This window comes from Pinus tabuliformis, chromosome 9, assembly GCF_031772625.1.
Source record: "Pinus tabuliformis cultivar Carrire ecotype Pingquan chromosome 9, CPIR1, whole genome shotgun sequence".
In the NCBI taxonomy this organism is placed as follows: Eukaryota; Viridiplantae; Streptophyta; class Pinopsida; order Pinales; family Pinaceae; genus Pinus; species Pinus tabuliformis.
The window spans coordinates 426418799-426436499 of record NC_142307.1 but is presented as its reverse complement, the minus strand read 5'-3'; positions in this window follow the sequence as shown (position 1 = coordinate 426436499).

Here is a 17701-nt window from a genome sequence, read left to right as displayed (position 1 = left end):
AGTTCCACATCAAAGTCTTTATTCCTTGAATCATGATACCCTTTCATGTCGTTAATGGGGGATAAATCAAGGCCCTCCTATGACAGGTCGCTTCCTGTTGACATCAACTCATTATCCAAGAAATTGACTTAGAAACTCTTCCTTGAGTACATTAGGACTTGTACACATCAATGACAAGTTTCCTCATTCTCGGCGACAGGTTTTCATCACTGGCCTTCGACAGACATATTTTGTGTGGTGCTCAACTTCAAGTCATTCATTCACGCCATGCAGATTGTACTGCGGTACCTTGAGAGACATTAACATCATCAGTGGTTTCTCTTGCATTTGTTATTGACTTATATCATTAATCGCTAATCATATGGTTTCTACCATGTTCGACTTCAACTCCTTTATTCACATGGTTAGACGTGTACGTTAGATGATCGAGTGAACAAGATATAAGACGCCAGATCTAGTTCCAACCATCTGGACTACTATTTCAATATTTATACAAGATCACAATGTATGATGGCTATGATCATATGGACAATCATTCAATCATGGGTCCACCCTTTGTCATCATTGGACATGTCTACTTGATCATTGTATATGTAATGTTAGCTTAAGTGTTGAGCATGGGTATGCCTCCCTCAGAAGAGATATCAAGTTGTAAATGTATTGTAATAAGATGATGATCCAATCAGTTTTTCTTGATACAAACTTTTCACAAGGTAAAGCACTTCATTCATCAGCCACTATTTCAGACTTTGCACTTTAGGGGACAATCTATTAGAGGCCATTTTTCCACATCTGGTCAATAGGCCTACAAACTGGATCCATCAACATCCATGAACACCTTGTCATCATCCCTACACAAATCCCTAAAAACCTTGGCCCCTTAGGGACATGCTTTGAGTGGAAAGTTGCTCATTTATTCACCTTCTATAATCAAAGCAGGTTTTCCCTTGTTGGGGGTGCATTGATCAAGAAAATTTGAGAAAAATAAGAAAAATCTTGAAGCATCCTCTTCCTGAAGATTCCAGGAATTGTTACAACCATTTTCCTTGGATAATAACTTTGAATCCTATCTCCCCTACCTTGGATTTTTCACCTTCTTATCTCTTGAGATCATCCTCCCATCAAGATTGGATCTCAAGCCTAGATTGGAAAATGGATAAGAATTCCTAAACTACCATCCTCTCATATATATTTATTATCATCCACAAGCTAGAGGTTGGATGTGGATGATTAAGAATACCCTTATGTTGCTGATTTGATCATAAGAGGGACATCATTCCTATGCATTGCATGGTTTTGAGGTGTACATTATTGAAAGGAAGGATAAGTCAACTTGGGAGGTTCTCTACAAGGTTAGCTTCCACTTTTGGTTGTAAACTATCTCCCTTCCATTTTAATACAAAGAGTATACATTTTATTACATGTGTTATGTTATGTTTATGTACAAGTTTTTCATTTCTATGTTGATCCATTGAATAAAATTATTGGATAATTCTACATAGATGTCATAGATCTTTGGCTTATGTTGTTTGTTTTTGTAGGTTCTAATTATGGTGATTGGAGCTACGGTTGGAGCTGACAAACCAAGAGGAGAGAAGAGCTTGTGACGAATCACAAGTAAGTCATCTTTCCATTCTCCAATTATTCTAAGGAAAACTTTATGGTCTTTGATTTTTGTTGTTCTAGACTAGACCACTAGGTCTAGGGAATATACTTCTATCCGCAGTCATAAATTTCGTATAATACTTGTCATGAAGAAATAGGGAAGAATTTGTGAGTGTGTCGATTACTAGGACATTAATCATGCTTTTCCTAAGGACAATTATCCTACCCCGTTCATCGTCCATATTGTTGATGATTATCCTGGTTGTGAAATATTTTCATTTACGAATGGACTTTCCAGCTATAATCAAATCAAAATTCTCCCAGAGGACTAACATAAGAACACATTTATTTGTCCATGGGGCACATTTGAATATCGAAAACTCCATTTTAGCTTGAAAAATGTTGAGGATACATTTCATATGGCGATGAATTATGCTTTCCATTACATCAAACACATTGTGAAACCATACCTGGCCGACCTACCTGCTCATTTGAAACATCATGTTGATCATCTGATGCATCTTAAGACTATATTTATGTGTTGTCGACACTATAAAATCAGGCTCAATCTACACAAGTGTGTGTTTTGTGTAAGCTCCAGTCTAATTCTTGGTTTCGTTGTATCAAACCATGGAATTTGTATTGACCCATTTAAAGTCCAGGTGATCCTATATCTTCCTGCTCCTTCCTCTCTTCTTTAGTTTCAACAACTCCAAGTTAAGGCTAACTTTATATGGAGATTCATTCCCAATTATGTTGAATTGACCAAAGAATTTACTCGCTTGTTAAAGAAAGGGGTTCCCTTCCATTGGGACAACGCAACTGAAAAGGCGTTTGATGCCTTGAAAGATGTTATGATTCAGGCATCCTTGTTGTACCCCCTGGATTACCAACATGATTACTTCCTATACCTCATCATTGCAGTTACTACCATTGCTATGGTATTGGTCCATGTTGTAGTGGCTACAACCACCCTCCAAAATTTTGCCTTAGCTTGTTTTCGAGCCTCCCTACCAACCTTCACATCAACTTGCCTTGCTTCGTCAAGTCCTCAAGCTTCAGTGTCTTTCTTGCTCGAAGACAGCCTATCGATAAGAGTTTGCTCTTTTCCATTCATAGGCTGCTCACCCGGACTTGGTCCAACTATAGGTTAAGCAGCTTCCCTTTGAAAATTGTGCATTTCTGGAGGGAAACCAACCTTCCCTCCAAAAATTGTGCAATCCTCTCTGACAGCCTACTAGGCTCCAGTATTGCACAATCCTGCCAGCCAACCCTCCTAGCAAGATTTGCACAAATTTTCCCAGCATCAGGCTGTTCAGCCTAGGATTTGTGAAAATCTGGGTAGTAGTTAGTTGCTCAGCCCAAAAAGTATGCAAATCTTCTAGGCATCCAGCCTAGCTCCCAGCCATAAATGCACATTTTCCTCCAACAGTCAAGCAGTCTCTTGCATGTGCAGCTGAGTTGACCAGTTCCCTCTGAGAATAATAAAAAAGGACTTGCATGCATGGGTTGTTTCTCCCAAGGCATCATGCAGAGGCATCCCTTGTTTCAGGATCTATGTTTAGTAGCTGGAGGTTACATGCAAAGAACAATTCAGAAACCTCCCTCCAAGTTTCACTTCCCCTAGATTTGTGGTATGTGCGTCACAACCTCGATGTTATAAAAAATCATCAACCAGACACTGCAAAGCTCATTCCTCACATCAACCTTATAGCTCTGACATCCCACATCACATCTAGGAGCAGTCAGCACATTCAACTCAACTGTTTTGGGGTGAGCTCACTTCCCATGCCTTATGCTACATTTCTATTGCTTTTTGTGTTTTCACTTGTGGGAGTAATGTTTGCTTAATTTCATTGAATGCTTATTGTTGTTTATATGTATATTATCTTGTCCTAGCTTTGTTTCAATTTTCGTTGCTATCTCACTATTGTCACATGCATGAAATTATTTTAAATGGGCGTTCGCCCAAACGGTGAACTACCTCACCCACATGCATGATTGATCTGTTTGTTGAATCTCTCATTCATGTTTTGCATACACTATTTATCACTTCTGCTATCACTTAGTGTCGCCATGAATTCACTGACTTGTTTTCATTGCCCGTCGGTGAGTCGGGCCAACCTTGGCACGGACTTTGCTTTCACCAAGGATACATTGCACAATCTAGGAAAAGAAGGCTCACCTTCCTCTCTAGATTTGTGCATTCCTACCCAACATTGGCTCTAGGACTGTTTAGCACATTTCTAGAGGACAGTGGCTCCTTGGCTCAAGGAATTGCGTGAATTTTCCCCTGGGCCAGCAGTCCTTCCCAGTTGGAATTACGCAATGCATAATCCCAGTAGTCAATAGCCAGACTGGACTGTGCATTCCGCAGTTCCACTAGTCAGTCAGTCTCTCAACATCCCAGACTGTGCCTTGTACAGTCTTGGCAGTCAGTCTCCCTACCTCCCAGCTGAAATCACGCAACCTTCATGATCATTCACCTAGGTATGTTGCAAGTCAGTTCTCGTGTTCATTCTTGTTTTTGATTGACAAATTTCTTGCTATGAGTGTTGCCATGTCTCCATGTATCATAGGTGTTCATATGCCTCTCACCAGTACAGGTATAATGGCTTCCAGGAGAGCAAATATGAAGACACCATTCAAAGAATGCTTGGGGATGCAATCAATCAAGTTTCTATGAGCTTTCCTACTCACGAAGACATCAAGTTGTTTGTGGACAAGGACATCAAGCAACAACATCACAGTGAGCAACATCATGAATAGTATATGAAGGCAGCATATCAAATGTAGTGAACGCAAAAAATGAAGCAAACATAACGAATGAAGTGAATGCAAGAGGAAGGTTTTTGACAACATAGAGGCGGATAAAAGTTGCAAGATCAAGCAGATCCACTGATAATGAAAGCAACTTTGGAGACTCAAGTTATGAAGTGACGGAGCGACATGAAGATCACGCAAAGGCATAAGATGGAACAAAGAAGGAGTTGCATGTGATGAAGCAGCAACTCAGGAAGAACATGAAGTTGTACAGACAGTCCAATGAGTTGCAGTAGGAACAGGAACAGCGGTGGGTGCAACATGCACTCACGGATGAAACTCCACCAATACAAGTTAAGGATCCATCCCAACAGCTCACAAAGAGAAAACATGGTGAGCAGTGTTGTTGATCACATGCAAAGGATCCAATAGCATGCATGTCATTGAGCACACGCATGCAATCCAACCCATTCAACACACTCACCAAGGCGAAGACAAGAAGCAAGTCTAACTGGGGCTGAACATGTACTTCGGCAAGTTGATGCGCATGACCACCGACACACACTTGAAGATCAACACAGACACTATGCATCAATGTGTTTTCAGTTCAACCGTACCCAAGTAGACCATGTGCATGTTAGCATATGAGTTGGATGAAAGGGGCCGAACCAATGCACCAGTTACAATGGAAGCAAGATTTTGCTTTAGCAAGATGTCACCATGAGGTGCATGCACACCATCATGGACGAGCAAGCTTGGCATCATCTCACCACCTTCACTATCACACGCATGTCAAAGAGTTGGTCTCATCACAGCAGACCAAGTGTTAATGGTGTCTTGCAAGGCTTTCTCAAGCCATGTTGTCTCACATGAGTACATGTGCATTGTAATGTTGAGTCATGTCAAGTGTAAGTCAAGTGTCAATGGTTGGATGTAACAGTCATAGAGTAGGTGAAGAGTCATGAGGGTAGATGAACTGTCACAAAGGAGAATGTCAAGGGTAAGCCCACCCTTTGCTATAAATAGTGTTAAGGGATGAATCCCCCTAGGGTTTTGGGTTAATACCCTAGTAGACTGGAGGTTGTCTATGCAAAGAAACACACATTACATATAGCCATAATGCTAATATAAGAAAACTATGCGATAGGGGGCATACCTGGGGGTCCTTCATTTGAGAAGATCCACTTAGGGTCCAAACCCTCTTTGAGTCCCTTTTGCTCCTTTGACCTGCAAAACCATCAATTCAAGAAAGTACAGCAGTATATGGACTAAACATCATCAAGAAATCATCTTCATAATATATTGAAAGGTAGTTAGTTATGCAATTAAACAACCATTCATACATGAATCATAACATAGATATCATAAACATGAAGAAGATCTATATCAAGAACAAGGACAAGTGTTTCTTTTATTATAGACAAATAAAGTACAAAAAGGAATAATTTCACCTGATTCGTCCTTTCGCAAGGCTCCAAGCGGAACCATCCTCTGGATTCGCCCAATCTCAAGCCTTTAGCAAACTCCTTCCATGACTTACTCCATGATATCTCAAAAGGTGGATAGACATCAACACACAAGGAAACAAGGGTTTCCTATAAATGGGGGAAGTGTAGGAGGCACAAGGATCTTCAGACCTGGTCAGGGAAATTTCAGCATAATAATCTTTCTCTCTCTTCTCTCCTCCCTTAGGCCTTCCCATTGAAGCCTTTTTATACTTCTCCCAAGGTAGTTGTTTAGTTGGGAATTCGTTGGGAACAGTTGGGCCACGGGCACTAACAGGTAATCAGCAGGTAAAACCCGTGATCTCCGCCCGAAATTAAGGAGTTTTATATTTTTTTAAGTGTTTTAATACATATACGCGGGTTGGGTATAGACCTACCTATGTATACATGCATTTAAATCAGGGCAATGTCATGTATAAGAGATAAAACACTGTCTTTTAAATTTTTGGACCAGGTCTGGAAGGATGGGTTGCCCTAGGGCATGAGTGCAGCATCACAAACATCAAGAGTGAGATTTGGAGCTATAACAGATGCCCCCTAATATATGAGGTCAGAAGGGGTACATGATGGCCTAAATGTATTAAGCAAGTCCATGGAAAGGAAATCTATCAAAAACTGAGAAGAACGTCATCGGAGTTCAGCCTGCCAAGCCACAAAAGGAGATTAGAAAGAAACACTGTCTGAGGTGGGCATACCCATGCTCAGAGAAAGTAAAGCATGTCTGCATATCAAGTACAAGCGGATCCACTAAGTATACAAGTATAAAGAACTGTAAAATACATAATGGATCATCTGATCATGATCGAAACAAGTACATGTCTAAATATCACATATATGACTGTCAATGATGCTGAAAGATGCAACGGATCACTGATATCAAAGACTGATCCCAAAAAGGTACCAAATGAACATGATGGAGTAAGATGGTACTACACTGCAAACTCAGGTGCCAGCATATAGAATGTCGCCATGGATGACTACAACATATAAGGTGGAGTGGTATCAACTAGCAGCAACAGGAGCAACTGTCAAGTGAACCAATGAATGTTGATGCAACCTGAGGTCTTCACCGACCACCGTAGTACATTTCTAAACCATGGGAATAAATGATCTGAAGTCGACCATGTGAGAAATCATTTGATTACTGGTCATTGATGTATATCGTTAACAAACGCGATACTACTCACCGATAATGATAATGAGCGTCAAGGTACCCAGTACAATCTAACAAGTGCGAATAAATGAGCTGGAGTCGAACAACTATAAGAATCTATCAATCAGGGGACAATGATGGTTTCCCACTGTCGATAGCGAAGGATCTGCCACTAATGACTGCAAACCCCAAGGTACTGCCAAATGGACTCTAGATCTTTGCCCCAGAGCAATGAGTCGTAGTCGATAGGGAAAGATCTGCTAGAAGGAAGGCATTAAGGCATACTTCATCAATCTAGTGCGAGTGTAACCCGTAGGCCAATAATGTGGAAGGAATCGGACGAAAAAAAAATGTAGTAACCCGACCGAAGCATGTTTCCGGCGTACACAAGATGTGGCTAGCACACGGCAGAAACCGTCTGAACCAACCAATAATGAAAGCTGACACAAAGGCGAGGTATCCACCAATAAGGTCAAATGGAAACCAAGGTACTGCACGAATCCCAATGTGTGATAATGTAAGCTGATGTAAAACACAAGGGAAACCACTCAGTCAAAGACCCATGATACTGATCGATGCTGAGCACAAGGTGACCTATCAATAATGTAAATAGGGCCAAGGTGCGACTCTAGGCCTGGCCTCAGAGCAAGAGGTCGTCATCGATAAGGACAAGACCCGCCAGCAAGAAGTCAATGGGGACCTTCTCAAATCGGCACGAGTAAAGGACCAATATAACTGATGTGATGATAGACAAGACATTGACAACCAGGGATGGCCGACTGAAAAATGAGTCAAGAGACACCACAGAGAGGCCGACTCAGGCTAACTTCCCTTGAACAACAGCATGAATCAATGTGACTATGTGGCAGCATATGATGACTCTGTATAAGTTCGTCATGCAGGAGGCACGAATGAACCCTCCATATGATTGGAAGAGATTACCAATCGGGGGAGAATTGACTCAATAACAAGGTTAAGGCGTGCCTAAGTCAAACTAAATCCCACCCAAATGGAGGATACTTTGCTTTTGAGTGCTTTGTTCAAGGGCGACATGACTGACTCTAGCTGCCAACAATAAATGGAAATCTTGTCTCGTTCCTGCTCTTTTTGGAATATATAATTTTTTTGTCTTTTTCTTTAAGATGGAAAAAGAATAAAAGAATGCTATAGTACAGTGGAAAGAATGAGTGTCGGTGAAACAGATGATCTAGTTCCTGGGATGGGAACATTCCTATGCTCAATGCAGGGAGGCGAAACTGGTCAAAGACACTCAAAGGTGTGTTCCTTCCACGGGTAAAGGTGTGTCAAGTTGCAGAAGTTAAAGGTATGAAAGTTTGATATTGCAGACGTCATGGTAAAAAGTTGGCTTAAACACGAGTCCAAGTGAAGCCGGCTCAAGGCCAAAAGGTGCAAATGGTCAAAATGCAATGTAGCAGTACAACTCAACACAAAGGAGCCTCTAGGGTATAAGGCCAGAACGAAGCGAAGAAGCAAAGAGGAATGAGTCTCCATCACATAAGTCATGGCGGGACTACAAAGGACTCTCGAGCCTACTCAAATCGGAGCAGCATGGGCAACAAATGTCAGTGAGGTGCTAACTACGATGCCCATGAAAAGGATGGCTCTACCATCGTGTCATGATTAAAAAATCGGCGAGTGAAGATGGTTTACTGACCATAACACGATGGGATCGACCCTATGGCAGATGTATCGACAAATGGAGGCTAGTATGCATAATGTAGCGGAAAAATGGTTTTCCTAACCTATATGCCAGTGAGAAAATGATACCTGCCATGATGGGTCAGCAGTCATGGAACTGTCTCGAAACTGTCAAAAAAGCATCCAAAATGACCTAAAAAGCAAACCATTCTCAACATTCCAAGCTCTCAAGTTAAAAGTGACATGAGGCCAAACAAAATCAAGTTTTGAAAAAAAATTGAATTTTCAAAGCCTATAAAATAGATTTTGGACTCACCATTTTCACCATTTGAGTTTGAGAGCAAAAGTTTGGAGCAAAAGAAGCAAACTTTCCATACGCCAGATTCAACCATTCAGATCCTTCGAAAATCACCAGGTAAGCTCTATACTTGACTTGCATTCAATTGTGACTAGTTTTAGAATTTTTAGTTGAAGTTTTACCGTTGGATTTTTTGCCAAAATTTCTCCGCGGCGTATACGCGGGTTGGGTATATGAAACCCGCGTACACGCGGGCCCTACACGTGACTGTGTGTAAAGGGGACCCACGTATACGCCGCGAACATTTTAAACAAAAAAAACTAACGGTTGAAAATCATTTTTTCTTCAGAATGACTGTCACTTGGCGAGAGAGGGAGCATACCGCAGTGGACGATGAGGTCATGAATGATCAAAATGCTTTGGATGCCTTGCGGGGATGTGGTTTGCTAAAATTCTTCAAATTGCCAAATATGAAAGCAAACACACGGTTGCTTGAGATGCTCATTCACTATTGGAGTATCGAAGATGATGCATTTATAATTGACCAGATGCCACTCAGGATGGAAGTGGAAGACATATATTTCATCACAGGTCTTTCCCGGAGGGGAGAGATAGTACATTCCAGGGGCAGGACATGGAGCAATCTCTCGATCGAGGATTACGTACACATATACTGCCCGGGCCATCCGAGAAAGATTGGAAGTCAGATTCCGATCAAACATGTAGCGAGTTTATCGTTGAGGATAATCCTGTTCACCATAGCTCGAGTGAATGGATCAGCATCTCTGCACCAGGCTTCACGACCAGTCATGAGCCTGGCGGTAGATTGTCTCACTATTGTATTTTACTGGTGTACTCCTCTTCTGGCTAGCCTGAAAAGCTAGCTTACTTCCATCAAGAGAGGGCATACTAAGAACTTTGGATATGGGACCATCTTGTGCTCTTTCTTCTTTGAGAGAGTCCCAGCACTTCGTCCTAGAGTGCCAGTTTCAATCAGCACCCCATGAGATCCACGCATGGGTAGGTGGTCTGATATGATGAAACGCCTAGGAGGTGGGGACGTCCTACGAACTGCATTTGACGATGAGTTTTTTACCTGGTGGGATTAGCAGATCATCGCCATAGATGACTACCCTTATGCTGAGCTGGATTTTCGAGGAGATCTCGATATAGCATTACCACCGACTGCAGCATGGGGTGACATTGGTAAGTGATTTTTGATTTTATGATTTTTTGTGATTTTTCAAATATAATAATGAATTTTGAAAAATATTTTTGATAGGATTCAAATGATTAATATGATGATCATGTTCCAGATATTGGGCCGGTACGACCAGATGGGTTCCCGCGGCATGGACGGCACGGCCAAGGAGCCGAAGAGGCGGCTGCTGATACAGAACGACTTCTACATACAGTTCAACGACACTTGGTGAGACTGGCTCACCAAGTACCGATGGTGGCCGTAGAGGACCTTCCTGAGGATATGCAGCGTCATGTGGTTGGCATGCCATGTGATTAGGTTCGCACTTTTAGGCATGTAGCCAATGCAATAGCTACCTACTTAGCCGCTCATCTTGGGCCGGGGCATTAGATATACCGGACATGATTATGGGAATTTGAGTCCCAATTTTGTATATTATTTTTGGACAGACATATGTACACTCGAGATGTTTTTATGATATATATATATATATATATATATATATATACAGTTCGACTTTTGATATTTGATTTTATTGTGATGAATGATTGATGTGCCAGTCTAATGCTTGATTAGCGATAGAATCAGCTAACCAATTATGAGATCTTGGAATGTTCAAGTAATTAATATAAGTAAATGATCTTTGCAACAACCTCACCCTTAAATACTGGCGATATAAACATGGATCCCTTACCCGATAAATGTTATTTAATTGTGACACTATCAATTGTGAATCAAGATAAACTACCAACGAGTCGATTCCGTGAGAAATTGCCTCGGATAATAAATTAATGATGGCAGTATACTCAGCCATATTGTTTGAAGCAGGACCAATGCATACTCCCCTTGACACCATCAATTGACCAGTTGGATAATAGAGTACCCAAGCTGCGGAAGCGAGGTTCCGAGTGTGCCGACTAGCACCATCGGTGAATCCAAAATAGACCATGTCATCCATCAACACCTGCCACAGCAGACCAAAAGTGTCGATATCAACAAACTCTCGATGAGATATGTACAAATATACAAAATGTACAAAGAAGCTATTGCCTAACTGCTAAGCAAAATACTTCTTAAGGTAGAGCCCGTCAGGGGGCTCCGCCCACTTGTTCCTAGGAATGTTTGTCGGTATAATTATCGAACCAATAAATATGCTTCCTTCGGCGCATAACTTTGTTGGAGCCAAAGGAACCGTACAAACATCGCTAGTCAAACTGGAGGACCTAGATTTGACTTCATGCAAAGGGGAATGAAAACATGACCGATGATATAAATCTTCCAAAGGTCGATCTACAGTTGTCATTGCTTCGAATATCACTTCGTCAGATGGAAAAAAAAAATCCGAGCAATCCAATGCAGAAGTGGAATCAAGTGTCTGAATATGAGCCACATTACCATCTATATCTTTCTCAAAGGAAGAAATAGAATGGTTGTCTGCATGGTTGGTGATAGACTCACATCTAGGCTCTGCTGCAAACGTAAGAGATTCTATTTCACCCACCTTGTCGTCATCCGATGTGATCACAGATGAGTGTAAGGGTCCAGGATCCGAAAAATAACGAGCTTGAACAAACTCTTTTCATAAAGGGTCCCTAGAGGATGAAATTGTATCTATTCTTTCCATAGGAGGGGGAAGATCAAATGTACCCATCAATGAAGAGTACATCCCGACTCCTAGATTCTCAGTAGGCGGACAGGGGTTATCCACTAATGGAATAGTAGAGTCAGAAGTTGCTCGAGGATCCATGGAAGAGTAATCCAATTGATCTACCTTAACGATTTTCCCCTCATGAGGAAAGCAAATGACATGAAACAGAGTCGAAACAACGACATCCATTTCGTATACCCAGTTCCTTCCTAAGAGGAGATTATAGTCTAGGTTAGCATCTATGACTTCTACTTCGATCTCAACGACCTTCCCTCCCACACATATAGGGAAGGCTGGGATAATCCCATATGGCTTATGAGAATGACCGTCAAATGCTGTCAAGAGGGTAAGTGAGGGCACAACCGACGGTGATCCAATGGCCTTCCAGCATGACATAGACATGACACACATGGAAGCTCCCTCATCTATAACTGTCTGAAAAATATTAGTTTTCTGGTAGGTAGACTTTATCTGGAAAGCCATATGATGAGGAAGTCTCTTTTTGACATTATTCATATCAAAAGTGAGAGCTAAGGAATTGTTTGGATCCACTACCCCCATTGCCGATAGCAAGGCACTTATTTGAGCATGACATGACTAGAGAACCTCTAAAGCAGACATAGCACATGGACTCTGAGCCAGATCCTCAACAATGGAGTAATTCTAGGCTTCCCTAAGATTAGGGTTGATAGTCGCGCGTTTAGCGGAACCTTTTGGTGTCCGTGGTATAGTCTCGACAGAAGGTCACTCAATATGAAGTGGGTTGGTAGTTTCGGGAACTGATTTATCCTTAGAAGTTCCAGCTTCACCATAATCGCGTGACCGAGTGGCCACATTAGCGTGAGAACCCATCATGAAAACATTTGATGATTTATCCCCTTCCTGGCTGCCCCCTGCGGAGGTACCAGGATTTGAACTCGCGCCAGCAAGCATTTGTTGCCCTTGGGGAAAAGGGTTGGTTAACACAGCTTGAGAACTAGAAGCCCCTTGCTGCCCTAACAAGCACTGAGCGTCTTGAATTTTTGGGCAGAGATGAGTTCAATGATCTCCACTGCATAACTTGCATGGAAACTTGACTTTCTTTTTTGACTCATTTCCACCACCACCAGCATTATTGCCGGATTTATTTGCATCAGCCTTCCCATCCTGACTCTTTTTCTTACCTCATCCTTTTTTTTTCCCATCGGAATTTTGATTTCCTTTGGGGTTATCAGATTGTACGGCATTAATCGAATAGGTTTGGGAAGACGAAAGGTTAGACGATGTGACTTGGTTGTTAGAAGCAGTTTGCAAAGACAACTGCTTCAATTGGTTCAACAAGTTCACTGCACTTGTGTCTACCGATCCAATGATACCATCCGCATGAGGACCTGGCTTCGACTTGGCTAAATCAACCTTAGACCCAGGAGCATCTGGCAAGATTTTTTGTAGGATCCCAAACTGAGAGTAAATCAATTCCAATTGCTGGGCCCTAAAAATAGCTTGCTCCTCAGAATAGACTCCAGACATGGAGACATCCTTAGAGATTTCAGGTTGTAAAGATTTCAAAAACCATTCGAGACGGTACTCCAGAGGGATTTCGGCTTTAATGAGCCTCTTTCTCCGTCTCCATTCCTGAATATGGTCAGAAATGTGAGTTGTCGTGTCCTGACGAAAAGTGGCTAGAAGTTCAGTTCCGGCATCATATCGGATAGGCAACTGGAAATGATTTAATAAAATAGTAGCTAAGTCAATGAAAGATGTAAAGCTGCCCCCTGGCAACTCTATATACCATTTGGCCACATTACTAGTCAAGGTGCATTGAAAGAGTCTCAACCTAATTGAGTCATCAATAAGGGAGTTAGATGAGCACCACAAATGGAATGTGGTTACGTGGTCGCCTGGGTCTTCACCACCCTTTCCTTTGAATTTTGGAATGTTCGAAGGGAGTTTGGTTGGGACCGGAGGCCAGGACGGGTTGTATTTGATTGGATCATTTTTTAATTTCATGAGGTCTGGCAAGTTTAAAGTTGCCAGAAATGGAAGCCTAGGAGGACCTTGGGGATTCCACCCAGACTGGGCAGAACTCCCAAAGTTCTGAAAAGATTGGCTTGGATTTTGAAAGGCACCAGGCTGCCCGAAGTAACCAGCAGAACTAGCTGAACCAAAGGACGAACCTTGTGATCCAGCAAAACTCGGAGTTTGACCAACTCCGGCCGTAAAACCTCCATAACCGGCGAAGCTTCCTCCTAAAGGATTATAAGGAGTTGATAACCCCTGATATGGATTCCAAGAAGAAGCTAAGGGAGGAATACTTCGAAACGAGCTAACTGTGGAGTACGACACATTCCCTTGTTGGCCGTATAATGGATTCCCAACTCCCATGCCACTAACCGCAGGGTTAGTCTAACCTTGGAAAGGATTGCTGCTTTGTCATCTAGAAGAAAAAGGCATAGATCCTACTGTCGGGTTGGAATGTGGTATATGACCACTTCCGAAAGGAAGACCCTGGAATGAAGCCGATCCACCCATCATGGACGTGGCGGCACTAAATGGAACTGACGGAATACCCTGTGAATGAGTGCCAAATGGGAAGAATCCAAAACTAAAAGCATTGGTTTGGGAATTTCCACTCGTGGACAGAATGGAGGTAGACCCAACTAAAGATGTGCTAGCAAAAGACCCAAACAACGAAGTAGAGGAGATGGAAATCATTCCTCCTCCTTGTACTAATGTTGGAGTCTGCATAGTTGTAGCACTTGTAGTAGAAGCCATGCTTCCAGTAGTGGTCATCGACGGTAAGTGTGTAATGTGACCTGGACTTGACGGTCTACGCGTCAGAGTCCCAACATATTGTAATACTTCCGGATGGCTAGATGGTAGGGGAGAATTCGGAGCCGCTAATGACTCTGAGAGTTCTTCTACCTCTATATTATTCTCTGTTTGAAAGAGAACTCGAGAAAGAACTGGAGTGTTCCTCTCTTGTTCTATGGAAGTGCCAGGCCTTGCTTGAACACTAATGCCCCGAGAGGAGGATCAATCCCCAATGCGTCAGCTGCTGTGGGATGGAACCCACCAGCATTATTACCTCTGCGCCTTCTAGGAGAAGGCTCTAAACTTGGTGGTGAAAGTCCACGAAGTCTTTGAGACCATCTAGATGAGCGGTCAACCACTTTGAATTTTTTGTTAAGATCTAACTAAAGACTCCAAAAAAACTGAAAGATAGTCCAACTAAGAGCACAGAGCACACACTATAAAATCCCTAAAGATATCAGCCAGTCAAACAACTTCCAAGTATTTTCGCTCCGAGTGATTAGGACCGGACACCAAAATACAAGAAAGTGAATTAAGGGGCCTTTCGAAGATAGTTTGGGATAATGACAGCCCAGTCCTATCAGCAAAGGTAACAAAGGAAGTTATGCTAACCTCCTAACAAAAGCCTGCACCGGTGCAAGCCCCCAAGCTTCGCAAGGGTGCCCTCCAGTAGTACCATTGAGAGTGATGCAACGTCGACCTCAGGTGCCACGGGATTCCCCTCTGCATCCACCTGTGTAGATCCCTAGGAGTAGCAACTATGGATACCAACTCGTCGCAGAAGCCAGGCGGAACAATCGTGAGGTAAGTTCAAACAAGTAGGAGAGGGGGTATCTCTCTTCCCTGTCTTCACAGACCCTCGTGCTTAACTCCTAGATTCGGAGCTTTCTGTGTCTTCCTAACGCTATTGGATTTTCACTCACTATTCAGACTCCTATGTTTGACAGTTTAAATGGCCTTGGAGAGTTAACTCTCCACTCGCATAATCCAAGGCCCTAAAATCCTAAAACTTGTTGGTATATCTAACTTGATAATAAAAAAAAATTAGTGAATTTTAATTAGCGCTTGATTTTAAAATAGGATGTTCTTTAAGTCACGGGATAAGCGAAAGTGAAACTAGTGGTGTTTTGACGTAAAATAAATTAATAAAAACCAAACTACATGCAAATGCACTTGTTTTCGTTTTTCGATGAAAAGAAATTTCTACAGGGTTCAAAGGAACTTCAAATAAAAAAAATAATTCTTTTCTTTTCTTTAATTCAAGCTTCACACTCACAAAAGTTAACAAAACTATGGATTCCTAAAATGATGTGCAAATCTATCCTAATGCAACAAGTACATGCTGATGCAAGACTCAAAACTACTCTTAAATCGAGAAATGAAAGTTGCTTGCTTATCAATTTTTATTTTGCCACTTAAAATTTTTAGATGGAATATGAGTTGCTACCATTCATTTCGTCTAAACACTAAAAACAAGTTTCAAGACAAACAAAAATGCACTTCAATTCACTAAAAGAAACTAAATGAAAAACAAAGTTCAAGAAAGAAAAACCAAGTTTTTTTCAAGAAGTTTTCTTCAAAAAGCGAAAAACAAAATGTCTTTTCAAAAGTTCTCTCGACAAGACTGAAACTTTATGATTGAAGAATAACCAACAAACACTTTTGCAAGTTGACAACACAAAATGGATGAAAACTCAACAAAAACAATGTGTTTTAAAGATGCTATTAACAATCAAAAGCAGCAATGAAAGCCTTGGCAACAAAGACCAAAAAGATCAAAAAGACAATTTCCAAGAAAGAATAACTTTCATGAAACAAGAAAAGTAGATGGTCACAAGAAGTAGTTTTGTCAAGAAAACACAAAGGTCACCAAAACAAGATTTAACATGAAGACTGAGAACAATCTTCCTGCCTTGAAGGATCAAAGCAACCAAGATTCCTAATAAGAAATCTTGCGTGCTTGCACAAAGACGATGACGCTTGCAAAACAAAAAAAAGGCCAACACTACTCACAATCAGAGAGAATTCGAAATCAGATACTTGATGTAAAAATGCAGACTGACACAGAAAAGTAACTGTTCAGGATTGAATCAGACCAGCAGACAGACCTTCAGAAACAAAAAGATTTGAAAAATCTTGAAAATTTAAGATATACGCGACTGTACTAATGTACAGATGCGTGTATACGCGACTGTGCCTAAGGAAACCTGCGTATACGCGGGTTCACTTAAGGAAACATGCGTGTATACACCTCTGTAAACAAGAAAAACAACGTATATGACAGACTTCAAGAAAAACAAAAAAAACAGTCTGAAGAAACTGATCAAACTTTCAAAGCAGGTTCTTACAAGAACAGACTACTTAGTGACAGTAAGCAAATACAAAGCTGAACCCTGAATGGCTTGAACAAACCCAAACTAGGAACAACAACAGTGTTGTCCCCAGTGGAGTCGCCAATTCTGTTAAGGGATGAATCCCCCTAGGGTTTTGGGTTAATACCCTAGCAGACTGGAGGTTGTCTATGCAAAGAAACACACATTACATACAGCCATAATGCTAATATAAGCAAACTATGCGATAGGGGGCGTACCTGGGGGTCCTTCGTTTGAGAAGATCCACTTAGGGTCCAAACCCTCTTTGAGTCCCTTTTGCTCCTTTGACCTGCAAAACCATCAATTCAAGAAAGTACAACAGTATATGGACTAAACATCATCAAGAAATCATCTTCATAATATATTGAAAGGTAGTTAGTTATGCAATTAAACAACCATTCATACATGAATCATAACATAGATATCATAAACATGAAGAAGATCTATATCAGGAACAAGGACAAGTGTTTCTTTTATTATAGACAAATAAAGCACAGAAAGGAATAATTTCACCTGATTCGTCATTTCGCAAGGCTCCAAGCGGAACTGTCCTCTGGATTCGCCCAATCTCAAGCCTTTAGCAAACTCCTTCCATGACTTACTCCATGATATCTAAGAAGGTGGATAGACATCAACACACAAGGAAACAAGGGTTTCCTATAAATGGGGGAAGTGCAGGAGGCACAACGATCTTCAAACCTGGT